This window comes from Epinephelus moara, chromosome 21 (assembly GCF_006386435.1).
Source record: "Epinephelus moara isolate mb chromosome 21, YSFRI_EMoa_1.0, whole genome shotgun sequence".
Classification (NCBI taxonomy): Eukaryota; Metazoa; Chordata; class Actinopteri; order Perciformes; family Serranidae; genus Epinephelus; species Epinephelus moara.
The window spans coordinates 9057287-9077140 of NC_065526.1; the positions used below are offsets into that span (position 1 = coordinate 9057287).

Genomic DNA, 19854 nt, shown 5'->3' on the forward strand with positions numbered 1-19854 from the left:
CCAGATGTTTGGTATATTTGCCTGAAAAATGACTAAAATCATTGCAGTTTAATTTTCTCTTGATTGCTTAATCAATTAATCAACCAGTCACTGCACTTCTATCTGAAATAATTAGCAAAAATTGGAATCCATCTGGCAGAAGTGCCAAACATTTGGTGGATTAAGCTTCTTCTTCTTCATTGTACATTGAGTATCTTTTGTGTTTCATACAAAACAAGCTGTTTTCAGACATCACCTTTAGCTAATCAATTCAATGAAAACATGAATGGGATATTAATCGATATTGAAAATAATCATTAGATGCTGCTCATGTCAGCTGTATATATTTTAATGATTCATTTCTTTCTTTCTTTCTTTTTTAGCTGACGGTGCCAACTCAGATCCTGGAGCAAGTTCACATCACAGCTTCGTGTTCTCTGTGAGTAAAATTAGATATAAACTATATGAGCAGCATGGAGAGAAAGCAGCCACTAGAGGCTGCACTAGCAAAGACATAGATGCACAGATCAATAATGAGAGGGGGAGAGAGAGACAGAGGAATCAATGGAGAAACAGCAAAAAGAGATGGTGAGATAGTATGAGGTTCAGTACAGCAGCAGGACAGAGTGGCAGAGTGAAGAGATAGTAGGAGTGAGCATCGCACCAGCTGACAACCTGAGAGAGAGAGCGAGAGAGAGAGAGAGCATCTCAGCTCACTAGAGAGAGAGAGAGAAGGAGAGGGAGGGAGAGTAGAGCAGCACTCAACCACGCTGCCCATCCTCATATTTCCCTCTGCAGCTGTGTGAGGCAGAGTGAGCGGCGGAGAGGAGAGAGCACATCTGAGTCTCGTGGAAACAGCAGGACCTCGTACCACTTGGCCGAGTGATCGATGCACTTGCGCCGAGCCACACAGGAAGGGTGAGCAGTCCGTAGGACGCCCGTGTACTGCCACAGAGCGAGAGAGAGAGGAGCCAGAGGGACAGAGAGAGTGAAGAGAGCGAGAGGGAAGAAGATTACCCGAGGCCAATTTGAAAGCTTTCAGCCGGTCACTCGGAGCAGGTGAGTTAACTTGTGCTTGTGTTGAACAGGGATGGATGTTCGGCAGGTGCTTTCAGCTTGTGACAAGTGTGTGTACGTGTGTGTGTGAGTCCTGTATCTTCACTCATGCACAGTTGTAATTGCCTTTGTGTTAGTGCAGTGTGTGTATGTGCGTGTCCTGCTTTTTCTCCCTGTTTTAGTTTGTGTATCACTTGCAAGTCAGTGTGCATTTATAGTCATAGCCAGGTGATTAACTGGGGAACCTCAGTATCAATCAACCCGTTATCATGCTGAGCAGAGAGGAACACAACAATAGCTGCTTAACGACCCCTTCTTGCTGGTTTGTGTGTGTGGATGCTTTTGTAGTTAAAGTGCGTATGTGTGTGTTGTGGAAGATACTTTGTTGTAACAGGTGAGATGTGTCTGAATTGCAGCCACTTGGGTAATTTAATAGAGTCATAAAAAGCTTGCTCTGTGAAAATTAATTGGGAGTAGTTGATGCCAGTGCATTATTTGTCATGACTGTCATGGGAAGGACATTTGTCAACAGTCATTTGTATATTATCTATTATCTATATGTATTTAGATAGGCAACTCAGTGTTGGAGGATTTTCTTTTTCTTGGCACGTTAGTGTTGAGTTTGGATGAACATTTAGAGAACTGGTTTGAAATGACAGTTCAGGACGAGACCCTAATTAATATCAGAAAATGAAATTGTGACCAGTGTCAATTTGTACACTTAATTTCACAAGTAAGATGACACTGCAGAGATCTGAGTTGTAATTGTTCACAAAGTTGTCCCCATCTAATGGATCAACTTATGCATGGAAAAATGGTAAATCATGTTTTTCCATCAGTGACTTTATGCAGTTGTTGAACAGTTATTAAAAAGCTTGTTGTCTGTTGCGTTTTAAGTCCCATTAATCGCCTTTCCTACACAGATAATTCAATGTAAGATGGGCAGTTGTAGTGACTTATTATTATCTATGGTGACATTTAGAAAGTTGGTGTATTTGTGCACCATCTCTCCATGTATTCTCATGCTGGACCCGGTTTGGAAATACCATGCTGTGCTCGATATATCCCATCATCCATCTGTATGTGTCCCCGTCTTTCTCTTTCAGTCTCTGTTCCTCTCCCTCTTTCCCTCCATGTCATCCCGTGAAGGTTATTTCCATATATCGAGTTGGTTTAATTTGTCAAAGTCAGCCAGACATATTGTTCATGGCCACAGCAGGGGAACAGGTTGGGGGGGGGGGGGGGGGGGGGGTCAGTGTTGGGGTATTGACACCATATTGGAGGCTGTGGTGATTATATGCTGAGAGGGGAGAGAGATGACAGTGACAGAAAAAGGCAGAAGTAGTGAAACACAGGTGGAGAGAAAACCACCAATTCAGTTTCCTTGTAAACAGGAAGGCTGAGCAGTTAATTTCTGAGCTTTTTCATGACTGTGTGTGTGTGTGTGTGTGTGTGTGTGTGTGTGTGTAGGCTGTGAGAGGGGAGGCTTGAGGTTATCGGTCTTTGGATTCATCATAACTCGCACAGAGCTTGGCTTCCCCCTCTCTCCCATGTGGATCCTGTGTCATTAAGCTGAGACACCGAATCTGAGAGATCACTTTCTCTCTCCTTCTCTCTTTCTCCTCCTGAATACATCAGACTCTCTCCATCCCTCCGTCTTTGTCTTTACCTCTTGCCGGCTCTTTATCTGTTCATTACTCACTCGCTGCCTCTCACACACACAAGTGTAACTGCATTTGTGGAAACTGCTGCTCATAAAACATGCATCCCTCATTGAATGTAGAATGAGAGTGCAGAACTGATGTGATTGAAATTCAAATTAAATACAGATTGCTGTACTGTGGCTCTAATATTATACATTTACTGTATATAATGATGAATAGAGATCCTGTAATTTTCATAAAATTGTGCATGAATTTGAAAGATTTATCTGGGACGTACATTACAATTTAACTGCACATGCAAGATTAATGGAAATGTAAAAGTTTATTGCAGCCAGATATCACAGAGTATGTCTCAAGGGGTTGTGAGTACAATAAAATGATAATAAACATCAAAATATATATTATACATCAGATATTACATTTAAAGTGTTTAAAAATTTAAAAAAAAAAATGTGCTAAAACGAGCACATAAAAACTGTACATTTATACCTGGAAACAGGTGAAAAAACACACGTACGTATGTAACTGTCCGCAAATCAAACTGAATATAAGCTGGATAACTGTAGTGTAGTAATGAGCGCAGATGAAATGAGGTTGTGAGTAAATGTGTAACAGTGGAAACATGCTAATGACAGGAACAAATTTTTAATGGTTTGCTCTCATTGTTTGCAGTTTCCTGTTTGCGCTTGTTATGAGTCAGTCTGTGTTTAGTGGTTAAATTGCAAATGCAAATGTTTTCTATAAATTGCTTAAGGAACAGGTGGTATTTGCTGAATCTTTCTCACATTCCCACTGTGTCAGGATTATCTCCACTATTTTCCTTTCTCTGTTTCCAAATCATTCACATTTATTTCACTGCCAATGGGCAGCTGAACAAGATTGCAATCGTCTATGTGGTAATTAATAATTTACATAATACCTCATTCTGGGGGAATTTTATTTTTCTCTGCGCCAGTGTTAATTGTGTTAGCTAAGCTACGGCCATTACTTATCGTTAGGACGACAGTTAAATGGGGACATATCCAGCTCTCATTAGTGACTGCATCATCCATCAGATACTGCACTGATTTTAACACAGTAGCAGATAAGAAACTGCACTAAAAGGACAGAAATCTTTAACTGTGTGTTTTTCTTTCAATTGTAATTCAAACACTCATATCCATCACACAAGCATAGTTTCTTGAACGCTAATTTGATTAGCACTGTTGAGGCTGAGATATTAGGCACGTGGGATTTGTACTGTTACATTGACATGAAAACAATTCATATAATTATTTCATGGATACATTGTTCCTCTCTACTTTACTGTTAATACTTTACAGATGTTTAGTATGATATTTAAATGCTTTAGAGAGATAGATGAACGGGGCATTTCCCCTCCTCCCACCCATGGTTCATCTTTTCATGAAGCACCTCAGCGGCCTCCTGTGCTACCACCTCAGTCTGTGTGATAAATCCTGAGCACACTGCTCTGATTTATGTTTTCAAGGTAGAGGAGCCAGACATGGGCATTTGTCTGAAAAAAATGTGTGAACTGTTACCTTTCTCTCTTTTCCTGCTTTATGTTATGCTGTCCTCTGTTTTTGTATTTCTGGTGTCCTCTCTCCCTCTCATACCGTTCTCCCCATGGGATTACGCTTTAGATAAATGATGCACAAATGTTCAGGCATATAGAATAGGGATGTGTGGATATATACCAAATATTCATGCCAAAACTTATTGCAGCCAAACATTTTATGGTATCATTACTGCAACCCCATACTAGAGTTTGTTAGACTCTGCAAAAATATTAGATAAAATATACAGAAATATACTTAGAAGCAACCTTAACACAGGCGAACTGGTCGTACACCAGTGCTAATGAGGACAGGAGCGATGTGTTGTGGTATTGATGCTCTCTGAAATGAGGGTAATTACCATTAGGTGATAGAAAAATGCTGTTATTGTTACTAGAGATGTTCCCATTAATTCTTTTTTGCCCTAATCCTGATCAGAGTCCTTGAATATTGGGTATCTGCCAGTATCAATACACAGAGTTTGATCATGTTCTAACCTAAATTCTTTTCCTTCCAAATTTGCTTTGTTCCTTATTTTTCACAAGCTATTCGGTCGAAATATTGAAGGTACTGATTCAAAACTATAAGTTGACAAGTGTAAATTACTGATAAATGGATGAATGGAGTTTAAGTGGGAGAATGCAACTCCTGAAACTGATGTGACGTGATTAGCCAGAGAGATGTTTCACCATGTTGAATTTGTTCAGGACTACAGACACACTGTCCACCTGCGATTGTACAGCAATGTTACAGAGTGATGCACCTCTTTATGTCATAATGGTTTTGGAAAAAAAAAATCAATTCACTTAAGTATTGCAATGTTTTTAATGGTTTTTTAAATCGCTTTTATTGTCGTAACGTGACGTCACATTTGTTTCAAGAAAAACAAACCCAAAATGAGAAAGCATAAAATGGTGGATGGTCTCAGGACAGGCACCTTCAGCTGCTTGAATAGCAACTCAAATTTAGCTAGTCCAGCGAAAAAACCCCGCCAGATCAGAAAACTTTCTGTTGCTGCCGTTACAGAAATTAGACCGAGCCTGCTATGACCCCCCGGCTCTGGTGTTTCTGCCGGGTGAGTTTGAGTTGCTACAGTTGCTACTGAAGGTCTGTCACCAGAGCTTCCACTCGCAAGTAGTCTCCTACAGCAGGGAGAGAGGTGGAGCGACCGCAGGGTGCAATAGTTAGTTACTTCTTGTCTTGTTTGTGGTCTGATTTTAAAAAAGACAGCAGAGCAAGGGGCTGAAAGTGTCAACGCACAGCGCTACAGTGAAATAAAATTTTACCCATTTTAAATAGAAAAAAAAAGAAGTAGAAAATCAATAAGTAGCAGTCAGTATTGTATTGTCGTGGCCACCACAAATAAATCAATGTATGGGAAATACTGCAGAGACAGCTTAATGTAGCAGTTTGAGTCTACTTTTTGGTTTTGGTAAGTAAACTTTATTTAATATAGCACCTTATACATGTTCTTCATAGAATACAATTATAAAAATAAGACCATAAAAACAGTTATTAGTTTATTTATCACTTTTTTATGCAGTAGCTGTATGATCCTGCATTTTGTGGACTATGCCTCATGATATACAGTTTCTGGATGTGTGTGGTTTAGCTGTTTCCCATGGTCTTGTGTTAAAAAAGTAAACGAAAATCACAATACATGTAATATTAAAATGCAGTTTTTGTAGAATTGCGATACTTAAAAACTGGAATTCATATAAAATAGGCACCAATGTATTGTTATAGTATTGAAGTGGGAGATAAGCAGATGGTCCCAGCCCTAGTTCATAAGCAGTCGTTGACAACGTACAGACATTGGTTTACAGAGAGCATTCATATCTGACAACTGGCAAGTTGTGTTTTGGCCTGCCATCAAGTTGTTTGTGGAGTTAACGTTAATTAGGAACAGCTGATGTGAAAGCAACTTTAAGTGATGGCCCAAAATTAGAAGCTGCACTTGAATGTTTTGTACACTGCTCTTTGCTAATAAAAGATGAGGGATAATTGTATCATTGTAGTTGTAGCCTTGCAAATCTGTGTTTTTTTTGCCAACCCAGTTGCCACAACATTTATCAGTTTTATTTTAGCTAATAGTGATGCATTCTAATACGTCTGTATCGTCCCTGATAAGGTCAGTTCCAGACATCCCTAGGTATTACCATCATGTTACACCTTGGTATTAAAGCTGTAATGCCAAAATACTTACAATTGGTTTGGTTTCACAGCAGCATTTTCATGCAGACATTTAAATGGTTGGGTTCAGATTTTAAGGTCTGATAGATTTGGTTATTAAAGCCCACTTGGGATAATTTTCTTGTTAAAAGATATTTGTATTTGTACACGAAGTTGAGGCTCTTTTGGTAAACCCAACAGAGACAATATTAACAGTGAACATCACAGCTCTTTACTGTTGATCTCTGCAGCAAAGTACTTTATTAACAAAAGAGTGATGAATGTGCCAATTATGCTGATCTTATCAAGACAATGGTCTGTCTGACAGCCTTGGGTGTCACACAGCACAGTGTGTGAGCGTCTCTCTGCTCTGTAATAAAAATAATAGATGAAGAAAAGCAGTTGCACTGTGACAGAAGGGCTGATGTAACAGCAAGTTTGCAGTATTTGCTGGTTGGGAATGCCTGATCCGGCAAGATGTTGTAAATTTCACATACGCAGCCCCCCAACGGTGTAGAGTGACAGTGCTGAGAGCAGGAAAAACAGGAATCGATGGCAGGATGACCAAGAAAGCAGGTCTCTGCTATATTCTGGCCCACTGACAAAGGCCATTAGTATTTTCAAACTGTTTTGATGCTGTCTGATGTAACCGCTCAATTGATCAAGCTGTAAAAGTGGTCGGAAGTGCTCAGAAAAGATGTGTACTGTATATCACAAATGATTTATAGACGCCAGACAGGAACTTGGATTGGTTTTTAAGCCTCTTGGGAGCTTTGTTTTACTGTGTGTTAAACAGCGAGCGGAGAGAGGGAAAATGATAAAACTCACAGGATCATAAAATGTGGGGAAAAATGTGACCTGCCCTCTCGAAATAATGGAGGAAATGTGTGAAAGATAGGAGAGCTTTACAGTCATTTTCCTCCCCTTTCCATCCCGTACCTGTAAGGCAAATTTCCCAAATGGGATGACACACTTGAACTGATCTAAACCTCTGATTTATATCATCATAGAGCACTGCAGAAACATTCTCACCTTGGTCTTTATTTCAATCCATGAAATCGCAGACATCTAGATTGGTTCTTTTGCCACTGTGCTTCAAACACAATCCAAAGAGTTCAGAGTTCAAGCGAGCGTTCTTGTTGGGTAAGTATTCCTGTTTCCAGGATCCATGGTGTGTGGTGTTGCATTAAGAAGTACCTTCCACAGTCAGCATGTGCTATATCTTTTTTACAAGCGACCGCCTTATGAATCTTGCGGGGATGTGCTTGAGAGGTTTTATTTTTATCCCCCATCTTCCAGTCCTCCCCGGCGTTTAGAGGAGCTGGGCAGGCCATGTTAATGATCCTCATTAGCCAAGGAGCTTGAATCCAAACTGGAATTCTTCCATTTTAACTGCTACTTAACATTTGGTGTTCTTCCTTCCCGGTATGTCTCACTCTCACTCTGCACATCCCCCTCTTTCTGCAACCCCCAACATTTTTCTCCCATCTTTATCTCCCTCTCTCTCGCTCTTTCCTTGTTCCCCCACCTAAGTGTCTGCACTGGGAAATATCTGTAAAGGTCTTCCATCTCTTTCAACCTCCTCTTCAGACGTATTTTTCAAGATATTTACTGCACAGTGTAAGTCCCTGGATACCCATGTGTACCTGTGTGCTTGAGTGAGCGCATATGTGTGTGTGATCATGTATGTGCTCATTGCTGCGTGTTTGCCCCTGCAAGAAAAGGAAGTGTTCCAGATGACCTCTGATACTAGTTGCTTTTTCGCCCCTACTGTGAAGTAAAAAGCTTAAAGTTCAGGCGTGAGCCCCCTCCAGGCAGCCTGTGAAGGATGCTCAGATATACAAACATGTCGGCTCAAGAGACACCTTTAGCTGAAGGGTAAATATGCTCTGGCTCTGTTTATACAACAACTGTGCAGCAGTTAGAGGCAGGCGTTGTTTGATACCTGGCTTGACTGGGGATTATCTGAAGCTGTACTGTCCAGGCTGCTACACTGCATCATTTCGATACCTAAATGTTCACTTTACCTAACCTTTATTTAGGAAGGGAAGCCACACTGCACACTGAGAGGAAAAATGTCCCCCAAAATGTGCCCTGAATACATGAATTATCCTGAAGTACAGGTTCGCTGTGTTCTGTTAAAATATGTCTAATTTGCATTTTTGGAGAAGTTTCTAATTGCAAAGTCACATTCCTGGAGGAAAAGGTTAAAGAATTATAATTCTGCAAGAGGTTTTTTGTGTAGTGAGGGATGTTGCCTGAATTATATAGCTTATGAAGCTCTTTAAACTTGACATTTGGGCTTTTTGGAACAAATCTGGTTTGAACTTTTACTGAAGATGCTCAACTAATAAAGAAGTATCGGCAATAAAGATTCAAAAATTCCTTTCATCTAACTTCCTCCTCTCACCTCATCTACTCATCTTTCCTCTCAGTAAAAGACAAATGGCAGACAAGGGTAAAATAATAGTTTATTACCTCAGCAACCAAATGATCTGATCTGACCCTTAATCAGTGGAGTTCTGATATTAACATGAAATAAATATATATTTGGCTTTAATTGAGAAGGTCCACACTGCAGGCTGTCTGCTCTTTTCCTAATTAATCTATCAACCTGGCAACCTAAAAATAAACTAACTGTACTAATACACTGTCAGCTCACTTTATATATTCTAACTAAAGCAAAGTGAAGTGTATATAAGAAATAAATCTGTTAAAGTTAAGACTGGAAGACAGCCTGGTATTTTCATTTCTAGTGTGTTTGGGGAGGTGAACTCTGGAGTGAGCAAAGATGTCTTGTTGATGTTACAAGTACATCATCCATAGTGAGTGTGGAGAGAGAGAAAGAGAACATACTGTAGTGCAGAAAGCCTCGCGGTCCAAGCTGTTTTTAAATCTTTCGGGGCAAGTCCGGCACAAGGTTTAAAGTAATTCAAGCAACCAAGTCAACAAAATGCAAGCTCAAAGTCTATTTTCTAGTAGGGATGTAACGATATGGAAAATTTGATATCTCGATTATAGTGACCAAATTATCACAGTAAACGATAATATTTCAATATTTTTTTAAGCGCTGTAAAATGTCCAAAAAATAGATACATTGAAATAACTTCACTAAATCTTGTAACTTCCTTATCATACTAAAATGTTAACAGCCAAAATCTTATATTAAAATGAAACTTCAGATTTGGCTGTTCAGTACGAATATTAGAGTAAAGACAATTAGGTTTGTCTTTTCATATTAAGTTTTAAAGTTTGAACGGATTTGAGACGTTGAGTGTGACAGTGCTATTCACGTCGTATAGTAAACAAGCTAACTGTGCTAATGATGGATCAGAATTGTGGAACAACATTTTTTTTCCGACACTAGATATTAAACAAGAGACTGTATTGCATGAAGTTGCTATAAGCTGTAAATTCACCACTTCTAAGCAGAAAAGAGAAGATCTTTCCTTCTCTACGCCACTGCATCTTTTCCAAAGTGACTGTACCAAAGAGTATCGTGAAAGTCAAGAGCGTTCACCCTGCAGTAAAATCCAGGGACCAAAATGTCCGTAGAAGTACACTGCACAGCACACTGGCAAATAAAAATCAAAACAAATAAACATACAAACAAAAATAAAAACATTTTAACCTGAAGCAATCTCAGTTGACCGTGGGCAGCCCTACAATATTATTTAAGTCTGACTTTAGTGACATTAGCTGGAGTTTGACCACAGTACTGTGTGTTTGTTCATAATTTGTTGAGATTGAGGTCGGTGCATCTGCTGATTCTGACAGCCCACAATAAGGTCAGACTTTTGGCCTTGTCCTTGAATGGTTACATCTGAGCATTGGCTGAATGAGATGTGGTCTGAGGAAATTGGAAAGCAAACTATACCATGTTTAAATTATTCATAGTTGAGTTTTTTTGACAGCTTCCAGCCTGACTGATGAATGGTACGTGGATGCTGACAGATTGTGCAGATAGTGTTGCAGGTCCACTGTGTCATCGTCCCAGTGTGGGCCTTGTGTCATGCACACATCATACAATAAATATTAAAAGCTACAGCACACAGGCAGCTTTAACCAATAAATCCAATCCGTAGAGTTTCATAATCTCAGCTGGTATGGCATCCTGTTATGACTTTTACTCCCTGAAGTGCAATAATGTACATCGGCCCATTTGACGTCCTGCTGACAACACTACCGCAGTTTCATTTTGGTGATGAAAGAGGGGTATCACTGTGCACCTCTCTGTCACTCCAGGATACAGACTAATTTGACTCTAAAAAAACACTTTTTAAATGAAACATGGCTACAACAAACCAGTCAAACCTGCACCTTCATACACCAGTTAATTGCACATGTGATTAAGAACTAAGAAAGCGATTTGTCTCTGTGAACTTTCCATCTGTCTGCCATTTACCAGAATGGTGTCATTAACTTAATTTGTCCTTAGCTCATAGAAAAAGCCATTCTCATTCGTAGCACACACTGAGCAATTATAACTGCTCCAGTCGTCCCATTTGCATACTTCCATAGAATATGCATTCTGATAGATTAGATTTTCCACTTAATATGCAAGACGGAGCCGGTTATAGGTTGGTTTGCACAAGATAAACCTAATAATTAGCTCGACTGAGCAACACTGATTTTCACTTAATGTCATAGGGCATGGATACCAAAATATATTTCAATCAATACTTCTGCTTTGTTACGATAAAGCAGTCTGAACACAATGCATGCAAATTTCACCTTTTCCGAAAGGTTGTAGCAATGTCCTCTGGTCACACGCCCCCCTCTGTCATCATTACTGTAGGTTACAGCTTACCCATGGGGATCTGCACTGTTGACATCTGAAATGGCCTGTAAACCAGCCAACATGAAGCAGGCATTTCTAATTGCACCTTGTAGTCATGCCATGTAAAGGCCACCTGAGGCAAAGAACGGTGAAATGATGCAGGATTGGTTGGAGGTTGACTTTGAAGCCATCTGCTGTGTAGAGGTTTGATGTGTGTCCTGTTTAGTGTGAATGCAGGCAATGATTATTGCCAGGGCTAGACAGTGCAACGGTTGCCAGATTGCCATTGGCAACCATTTTAAGCAACAGGCAACCAATTCGGCAAATGGCAAAAAGGCATCACAAAATTAATACATTTTTACATTTTTTTTTACTCAGAAAATGTCATTTAAATTTTAATTTCATTCCCAAGTAATTGAATTAGAATCAAATATAGGAATGCCATTAATTGTCATGCTGTTTTGTCCCTTTCTTATGAGCTCTGTCAACTGAGTAGAGTTGGATAATTAAATGTTTTTGTATACATGAGATGCTGCCATGGCCAGGGGTTTCCAATGGATTTTAGACAACAGAAGAATATTGACCCCCGCCTCTGAATGTAGAGTTGCTGCAGTGGAGGCTTCCACAACAACTGTACTGTATTTTTAGATCAGATAATTTAATATTCTGCAATGTGGAACCTGCGATTCCATGACATTAATCAATGCAGTGTCTCAGTTCTTACACAGACACATACTCTGTATTCTGTTTGTTGTTTTGTTGCAGCCCAAAACCTAGATGATATTACACATACTCTGCAAACTTTCCATTGATCTCTCCCAATCAATATCTATCCCTTTTGGAGAGTGATGAGACATTTTTCAGCCTACTTTCATAGGACATCCATCTGAAATCCAATAAGATGCCCCGAGGGCTATGGAACAGTTACAGCATGATGCATGATTTGGATGCAGTATTATCTCCTTTGCCCTTTGTTCAACCATGTTTTGTCATTAGATCTGTGAGAGTGAAGCTACATACAGACAGCTGAAACATGTTGGAAAAACAAAAGCTCAAATGCTTCTGTTGCATCAGTGCTTGACGTTTATAAATTGATTGGTTTTTTTTCTCATGACTCTTTTTAATGATGAGATTTTTAATGATGGGCTCTTAAGTATTCATCATGAAGGATGTCATCTGATTTTGTGGTCTGGGAACCAGCATCATTATTTCAGGCCATGTTGATGATCTGTTTGTTAGCATATCAACAAATACATTTTTTGGCATCCATCACTGTCTTGTTTTGTGGTCGTGTGCTGTAGTTTTAAATTTTATTATATATACAGATAAAATAAACAACATGCAATGTGGTAATTCATGAGTTTTACAGGTGCAAATGGGTGGATTTTTTATCTTGAGAGAGAGCCGGACTAGCTGTGTTACCCTGCCTCCAGGCTTTATGCTAAGCTAGACGCCTCCTAGCTATAGCTGCATACTTAATACACAGATATGTACTTGCATTTCCCAAAATGTATAAGTATTCCTTTAAGCTTTAAAAATTGAATAATGGAAAGCAATGCTTAGAGTAGGGTAGTTCCCAGGCTCTCAGCCGAGAGCAAGTTATTCGTAGATTGATGTGTCTCTTCAGGTCGGACTGAGTGTTTCTTTTTCTTTCTGTCCAAAGTACAGAAATAAAATGGTCATTGAAGACTGAGCCAAGATTCTCAACACTCCCCGCTGGAGTAAGTTGAGTGTTTTGGGATGAAATGTGCCATGGGGAGATTACTGTAGTTTGGTAAAGCAGATTTTTCTTGTTCAGCTGCTTAGACTTGTTTTCTGCAATAACGGTTTGTTAAAGTTATGTATTTTTGTATAGTTTTTGTTTTTTGTTTTCAGTTCAGTTTCAGTTAGTTTCCAGAATGGGTTTTCTCATTCCAGTTTAGTTTTTATAGTTCAAAAATGCTTAGTTTTAGTTTAGTTTTTATTAGTTTCAGTTTTAGTTTTAGGTTGGTTTTTTTATAATATGGGGGTTATTTGTCAGGGGCAAGATTGAAAAGGTTCAGAAGAGGTGTTACAATACAAACAACATTTTGTGTCGTCAAACAGCAGCAGACAGATGGCAAGCGGCAAAGAGAAAGGTGATGAGGAAATGTTAGCTGCCTGGTGGGGCATCTCACTCTGCTAACTTCTCAGTATGGTAACAACGGTAAACAACTCTGTTTCAGCAATGTTTGGCTGAAAAAAATGTGCTTTCAGGCTGAAATTCAAATTCAAATTACATTACATGTAATTTGTTAAGCTATGAGTTAAAAAAAAAAAAAACTCTGCTAGCCACTGGGCTAATTTATGCAATGTTAACATGCTAAAGCTAACAATGGTTCACTAGCAAAAAACAATTGTTTTGTCTATGACAGTTATTACTGAGCTGAATGTGATACTTTTGTTAAACGACGTTGTTATTAATTAAATTCAATAGACCTGAAGTTTTATTTAAAAAAAAAAAGATTGTTGTTTGAGTTAAGATTAAAAAAAAAGATTTCTTCCACAAAGTGGTCTCTGATTAAAGCCATGAAGGTAATGTGTGTCAGTGCAATCAGTTTAAAGTAAACTTTACTGCACTTTAGTGTTACAATTACTCACATTATTTATGTATTGTTTTTATCTTTTATAGCCAAAAGCAAAAAAGAAAGGGGTGGCAGCTTTTTTGGAAACAGATTGTATTAAATGAGCAGATGATATTATATCGATCACAGGCCCCTAAATCGCATCGAATCGAAGTTGTATCATGGCAGACATATGTGCCAGTGCCTCTTCATGCTTGTTCTGTTGACAAATTTGACCAAATTAACAAAGACTAAAACTAAACATATTTCCTGTATTAATTTATTTTATTTTTGTTTTATAAGTACACAATTTCATTTCAGTCTTATTTTTCTTTCAATTTACTAAAATGTGTTCTTAGACCTGGTTTTAGGTTTTTGTGAACTGTATTAACCTTGCTGCAATGTATTTCACCACCATTTCAAATGTCTGCATGTTGCTTAAATTAATAAGCATGTTCGAGGTAAATACAGTTAAAGTGTAGACAAATATCCTACCTATTTCTACATACTGTGACATCTAATAACATTTGTGGGGTTTCAGAATAGTTTTACATTTATCAACACTAACTGCATGACCTTAACAACTGTACAAACATCCTCTGTCTTATCTTTGCGTGACAAACAGACTTATTGGTACGGAGATATTGCAAAAGTAAATAAATTCAAAAGTGCAAAAAAGCAACCAAGGTAGAAAGAAATGCATGAAACGAAGCAAGAGCTGACCAATACTCTCAACAGTTCATCATAAAATTAATACACTTAAGACATTTTAGACCACAGTTCAGCAAGCTAGACATGTTAATTAGCTATTTTTCGAGACATTAATCCAGACATTATGTATCATTAATCAGTACACTCCTGTCGAGGTCACAGGGATTTGTGGCATTTGTAGCACAGTTTTTCACAAAAACAATTAATGTATGCAGTGGCTGTCAGATACCTGCAGGTGAATAGCCGAGCACAGAACCACCACAATGCAGATGAAGTTTTTCTGTTACCTCTACACCTCTGGAACAATTAAATAGTTGTAGTCTTAATTATTGCGGTGGTACTTGAACACTAACTGTTGGAAACTGAATGACTTCCTGACAGCTACTGGGTCACAAGGCAGTAAGTACTGCTGTGCCACTGATTAAATTCACCCAATAATTAAGCAGACATCATTGATTCCCTGCAGAGAAATGGAGAAATGGAGAGAGTGTGTGCGAGAGAGACTCCCTGTCTGTCCCTGTGCTTCCTGTAGCCCCTGCAGCGGTGGGCCAGTCAGATATGCGTAATTTGGGAAATGAGCAGAAGTCAATTCCACTTAAACAGACAGTGGTGGTTGGACACATCGATGTTCCATGCATTGTTGACTCCCTTCATTTTCTTCCTCCATGACTTCCTCTGTGTAATTGACAGAGCGATCGAAAGGAATGAGAATGTGTGTCCCAGATTATGATCGTGTGTGTGTGAGTGTAATGTGGTGTGTAAAACTGAAGAATCACGTATTGCTTGAACAATTTAGAACGCTTGTGTACGTGTGTGTCAGTGCTTTTTAAAAATGAATCAGCAACTTTAAAAGTAGGGCGTAAAATAAGGTTTATTTCACGGTATCAGTAGGAATCAATTACAGGTACACACGGATAAGGGTGAGGTTAGGGGTTAGTTAATAAATGCGGTGATGAAATTAGCTCTTGTGAGTTAAGCTATGCAAATGTATGCCTGTGTGGGTGCCTGTCGGTTTCTGCCAGTGTTGTTTTTCTTAAAATCCGTGTGGGCAGGTGGAGTAAACACCACATATTACAAACACACACACCAGGAAGCAGAAAGAGCAGGAGGCTGTTTTACTTTTGATGCCAGTTTATGTATTTCAGGTACTGTAGTTTTGTTATCAGAGCTGCCACTGCTAGCAAATGTTTTGCCACAGTCAGATCCCCTGTAAAAAAACATTGTGAAATCAACTGCAGGAAAATTAGTATATGCTGCATTTGTCCCAGCTGAAGCTTTAAGTCTAGAATTACTGTCATGCTGGTCCTCAAAACAGAGGTGATGACTCGAGCCACATGACTCTGATGTTCAGTTCAGTTGAACTTGAGCCTTTGGACTTGAAAATGCTTGATACCTTCCCTTAACTACAAAGATTAAAATGTATGTTATTTAAAAAAATGTGCCTAAAATCAGTTTTTCTGAAACAACTAATATTAACGCTATTCATCCCACTAAGTCAACACTTGATCCACTTTATTTGAACCAATCGGACAGCATTCAGTCAAGTTGCAGGAGAGAACCATGAAGAACTAACATCACGGTACTCAGCAGCAGTTGGAAAAAATTATACCAAGGATGATTTTGTTTGCGTATAAAAAACAAAAAAACGAACTACAGTATGCAAAGCAACTTAAAGCCAACTGGTTTTAAGAAACAAGTTGACATTTTACATTTTTTTTTATATTATAACTCTGTTGGTAAACTGGCATTACATTTGGACAAGAGCACATTATGACTTATTTAGGACTTAAAACTCAAAGTTTAGGACTTTGGCCTTGGGATTTAAGTCTTGGCGTGGGACTTGAGTGCAAAGATTTGAGACTTACTCATGACTTGCAAAACAGTGACTTGGTCCCACCTTTGCCTCAAGCTGTCCATAATGTTGTGAAGTGTAAGCAGTTTTGGGTGTCCAGAATTATAGAAGTAAAAGTCTGTTTTATTTTTTTCATAGACAATGTCAGATGACTGACAGTTTGAGTACTTTCAGTGCATGGAAGAGCATGAAACTTGACCTCTTTAAGTCCTCAGTATAAATGATGAGCAAATACATTAGAAAATAGCTTAGGTCAAAGTGCAACATTTAAAAATGTAAGGATCTCCCAGGGTGCATTTTGTTAAAGAAAAAAACAAACACTAAGCTTTTAATGCTTTTTGCTTACACCACTAATGGTGAGCTAAGCTAAAGAGACACTAGAAAGCTGATAAAACATTCAGCAGTTTAAATCAGTCCAATTACTGGGTAAACTTTGGATACATTTGGCAAATGCGTTTTGTTCCCAGTTGCATTGCATTTTGAATTTGCTTCAGCTCTAATTTGCTCCCCTGATTCGCTTCTTCTTTACAGCGATAGCAGCTGAGGCTCATGGTGGTGTTTACAGCCACCCACCATAGCACATTGACAGAGGAAAATCCATTGTTTCTGCGGAGCTAAGTTTGAAATAATTAAAAATGATTGTGATAACATAAACCCAAAGTAGAGTAAATTATCCAGGAGACTCCCACATTTAATTAAGAATATCACTAAATGAAAACTTTGAAATGGGAATTTTCAGTGCGGTGAAATCCTCCAGGGACCAGATGTTTAAAACACTGTGTAGATTCAAGACACACAAGGGCAGGAATGTGCCAATGCATTCTTTTCAGCAGATTTCTAAAGTTGTGCGTACGCCTGATTTTGTTTTAGAAATCTTGATCATTGTGGCGCTGGGCACATGTGCACGAGCCTCATTTTTACTCCCACAGTTAGCCAGAAATGGATGTAGAAACGCTCCTTAGCATATCAATACTTGTGTCTGCTTTACCACTCGTTATACCTGTCAGTAAGAGATACAGTGCAATATCTCAGACTGTGTTGCAGCAGCAAGGTTCTTAGATGGCTACACACATACTCATAGAACTGGAGTTACATCCAGGTAACTACTATCTCTCAAACAGTTTCAAAGCAGCTGTCATTATGCATGGCTGTTAATATTTGTAGCAACCGCACCACTGATTCAACACGTTACTGCAAGCCATCACTGCGGTAACATCTCAATCGTCATTTTTTATTAACACCAGAAGGACAATTAATGATTCATGTAATGCTAGCATTGAAATAAAATGATCAATAACGGGGAGATGAATGTAAATAAAAACAATGAATTTCATCACTAATAAATAATTTGAAATTAATTTTATAAATGATCCTCAGATTGACATTTTACAGAACATCGTGTAGCCTGCGAAAAATGATGACACAATCAGTATAAATGGCGAACAACCAAAAAACATTTTTACCTGCCTGGCTGTCTTAGAAAATGTAAGCGCACCTTTAAACTAAATGCAGAGCATTTTATAAACCGCATCCATTAAAAATGCTTTTGAAACAGTTGATTTACAAATACATGCACTTTTGAGGCCCATTCATTCCAATTAAATATTTGACTAAAACAACTTACTGTCACAGTCGTAGCTCATAATAGGTATACGAGGATGCCCCCATTAAATGTAAAAGATTTGGTTTTCATTGTTTTTATTGAATCTGCCTGTACTGATAACAACTCTCACCACGGTATATAAAGATTCTGATTTACCTCTAAGCAGTTGTTAATATGGCGTTTTCAGCCTTGCTAGAAGAAGTTGCAGCCTGTATCTTCAGGAAGAGCTCATCTTCAGAGACCAACATAACATGTTTGAAGAGAGTGATGGACGGCATATCAGCTGATTCTGACTGCCATTACATTCACAGACACTCACCAACAGCATGACACTGGTGTGTCAGAGCCTAAATATGTGCATAGAAACAACTTTACTGCTTTCTCCATAATATACCTCTAGGCAAACATATTTGCTTGTATCGAGAAATAGGGGCGTGGCAGTATGCTGATTGCAAATAGTGGGCGTGCAGCTGTCAATTTAGAATGACGAGAGACACTGTGCTGCTGCCAGAGGAGCCGCTGAATGAGTTCCCTCTGAGCGGTAACTCGTTAAGAGTCTGAGAAGTCCAGGGCTGTTCATAAAACATTCAGGACACCACAGATTATTCCACACTACTGAAGCTGCTCCTCTTTTTGGAAACACCGTAGAGTCTGTAATAATTTCGTTTTCAGCCATGCCGTACCCCTAATGCACACTTATTTTATGCACTGAGTAAGAACACACTAATTCGTGAACGAGGCCCGTTGTCCCCATCATATCACCAGCAGCTGTCTCAGCTAAAACTATGCACACACCTGGTCCGAAGAATACGTGAGGTGTGCACGTTCTCACCGCACATTCTTCCTTTATAAATATCAGTTTATGTGTGGTAAAAGGCCTTCTCATGGTTTTTGTGCGTACACATTGTTTAAGAATCTGGTCGCGGGAGTTGGTGTCTCTGTTGCCACTGTTCCAGTTAATATAAGATCATTGTATACTACACAGTAGACTATCTTGGCCTCTGTGAAAGCTAATATGGACATTTTAGGTGAAATGTCTCATCAGGCTGCCATCGCAGAATATTCCTGCAGAGAACCACCATCTAAACTTGAGCAATTTAACAGCGGTGTTCCTATAAAGGTTGTCATTAAACCTTTGTCCCCTGTAATGGATCATCAATTAATTGTGAAAGCTTATAGCTGAACTTTTGCAGTAAGTGACGCCCTGTAAAGTGCCTAGTGTTACTGTTAAGTGTTGAGGAAATGTTGTCAGTCAGAGTGCCAGCGGATGTTTAAGTTTTGTTGTTTTAAAATGCCAAATTGTGTCTTTCAGACTGCAGACACATCCAAGGTTAATAAACACTCACTGTTAGTAGACGATCTTAGCAACAACTTATGACAAATAGCCATTCAGTCCTCCTCAGAGGTCTTTTAAAGCTTATATTATTATTAGATTATTTGTATTTTGCTTTTATGAAAGTGTTGCCCTATTTGTGTTCTCCTCAGCAGCTTTATGGCTGTGGTTACGTAATCTAATGGAGGTCTTCATTATTAAAGAAAGGGTCGTGCCATCATGTCATAAAGAATTTAATCATCATGCTGAGATTCTTCTACTCTCTGTCTCTCCATTATGTTGAAAATATTCTCCAGGATTCCAAATAAAACAAGGTTATCATGTTCAATGGTAATAAGTTGTTTTTAAACTACTTTGGTTTTTGTACTGAAAGTATCTTTTCTTGTATTCTTGTATGTCTTTTGAGGCCATCCTTACTCATTAATACAACAGGTCACTTCACAAAACGCAGAATAGTTCATGAAGTCGTGAGGTGACGAATGGAAATATTGTACATACAAATGTTTTTAGTCATTTTTAGACTGTCTTTGCTTGAAAGGGAATCTGGAGCTTTGTGGAAATGAGTT

The 19854-nt window shown here is 38.8% G+C and overlaps 1 protein-coding gene across 1 annotated transcript in view; it reads left to right on the forward strand.

Annotated features, from left to right (window-relative positions):
- The first annotated feature begins 592 nt into the window (after positions 1-592).
- tnr (tenascin R (restrictin, janusin)) overlaps positions 593-19854 on the forward strand; it is a 253786-nt gene continuing 234524 nt past the window's right edge. The window contains exon 1 of the mRNA XM_050033765.1: positions 593-1038. The gene's annotated coding sequence lies outside the window, so the exon portion shown is untranslated. The remainder of the gene's footprint in view (positions 1039-19854) is intronic.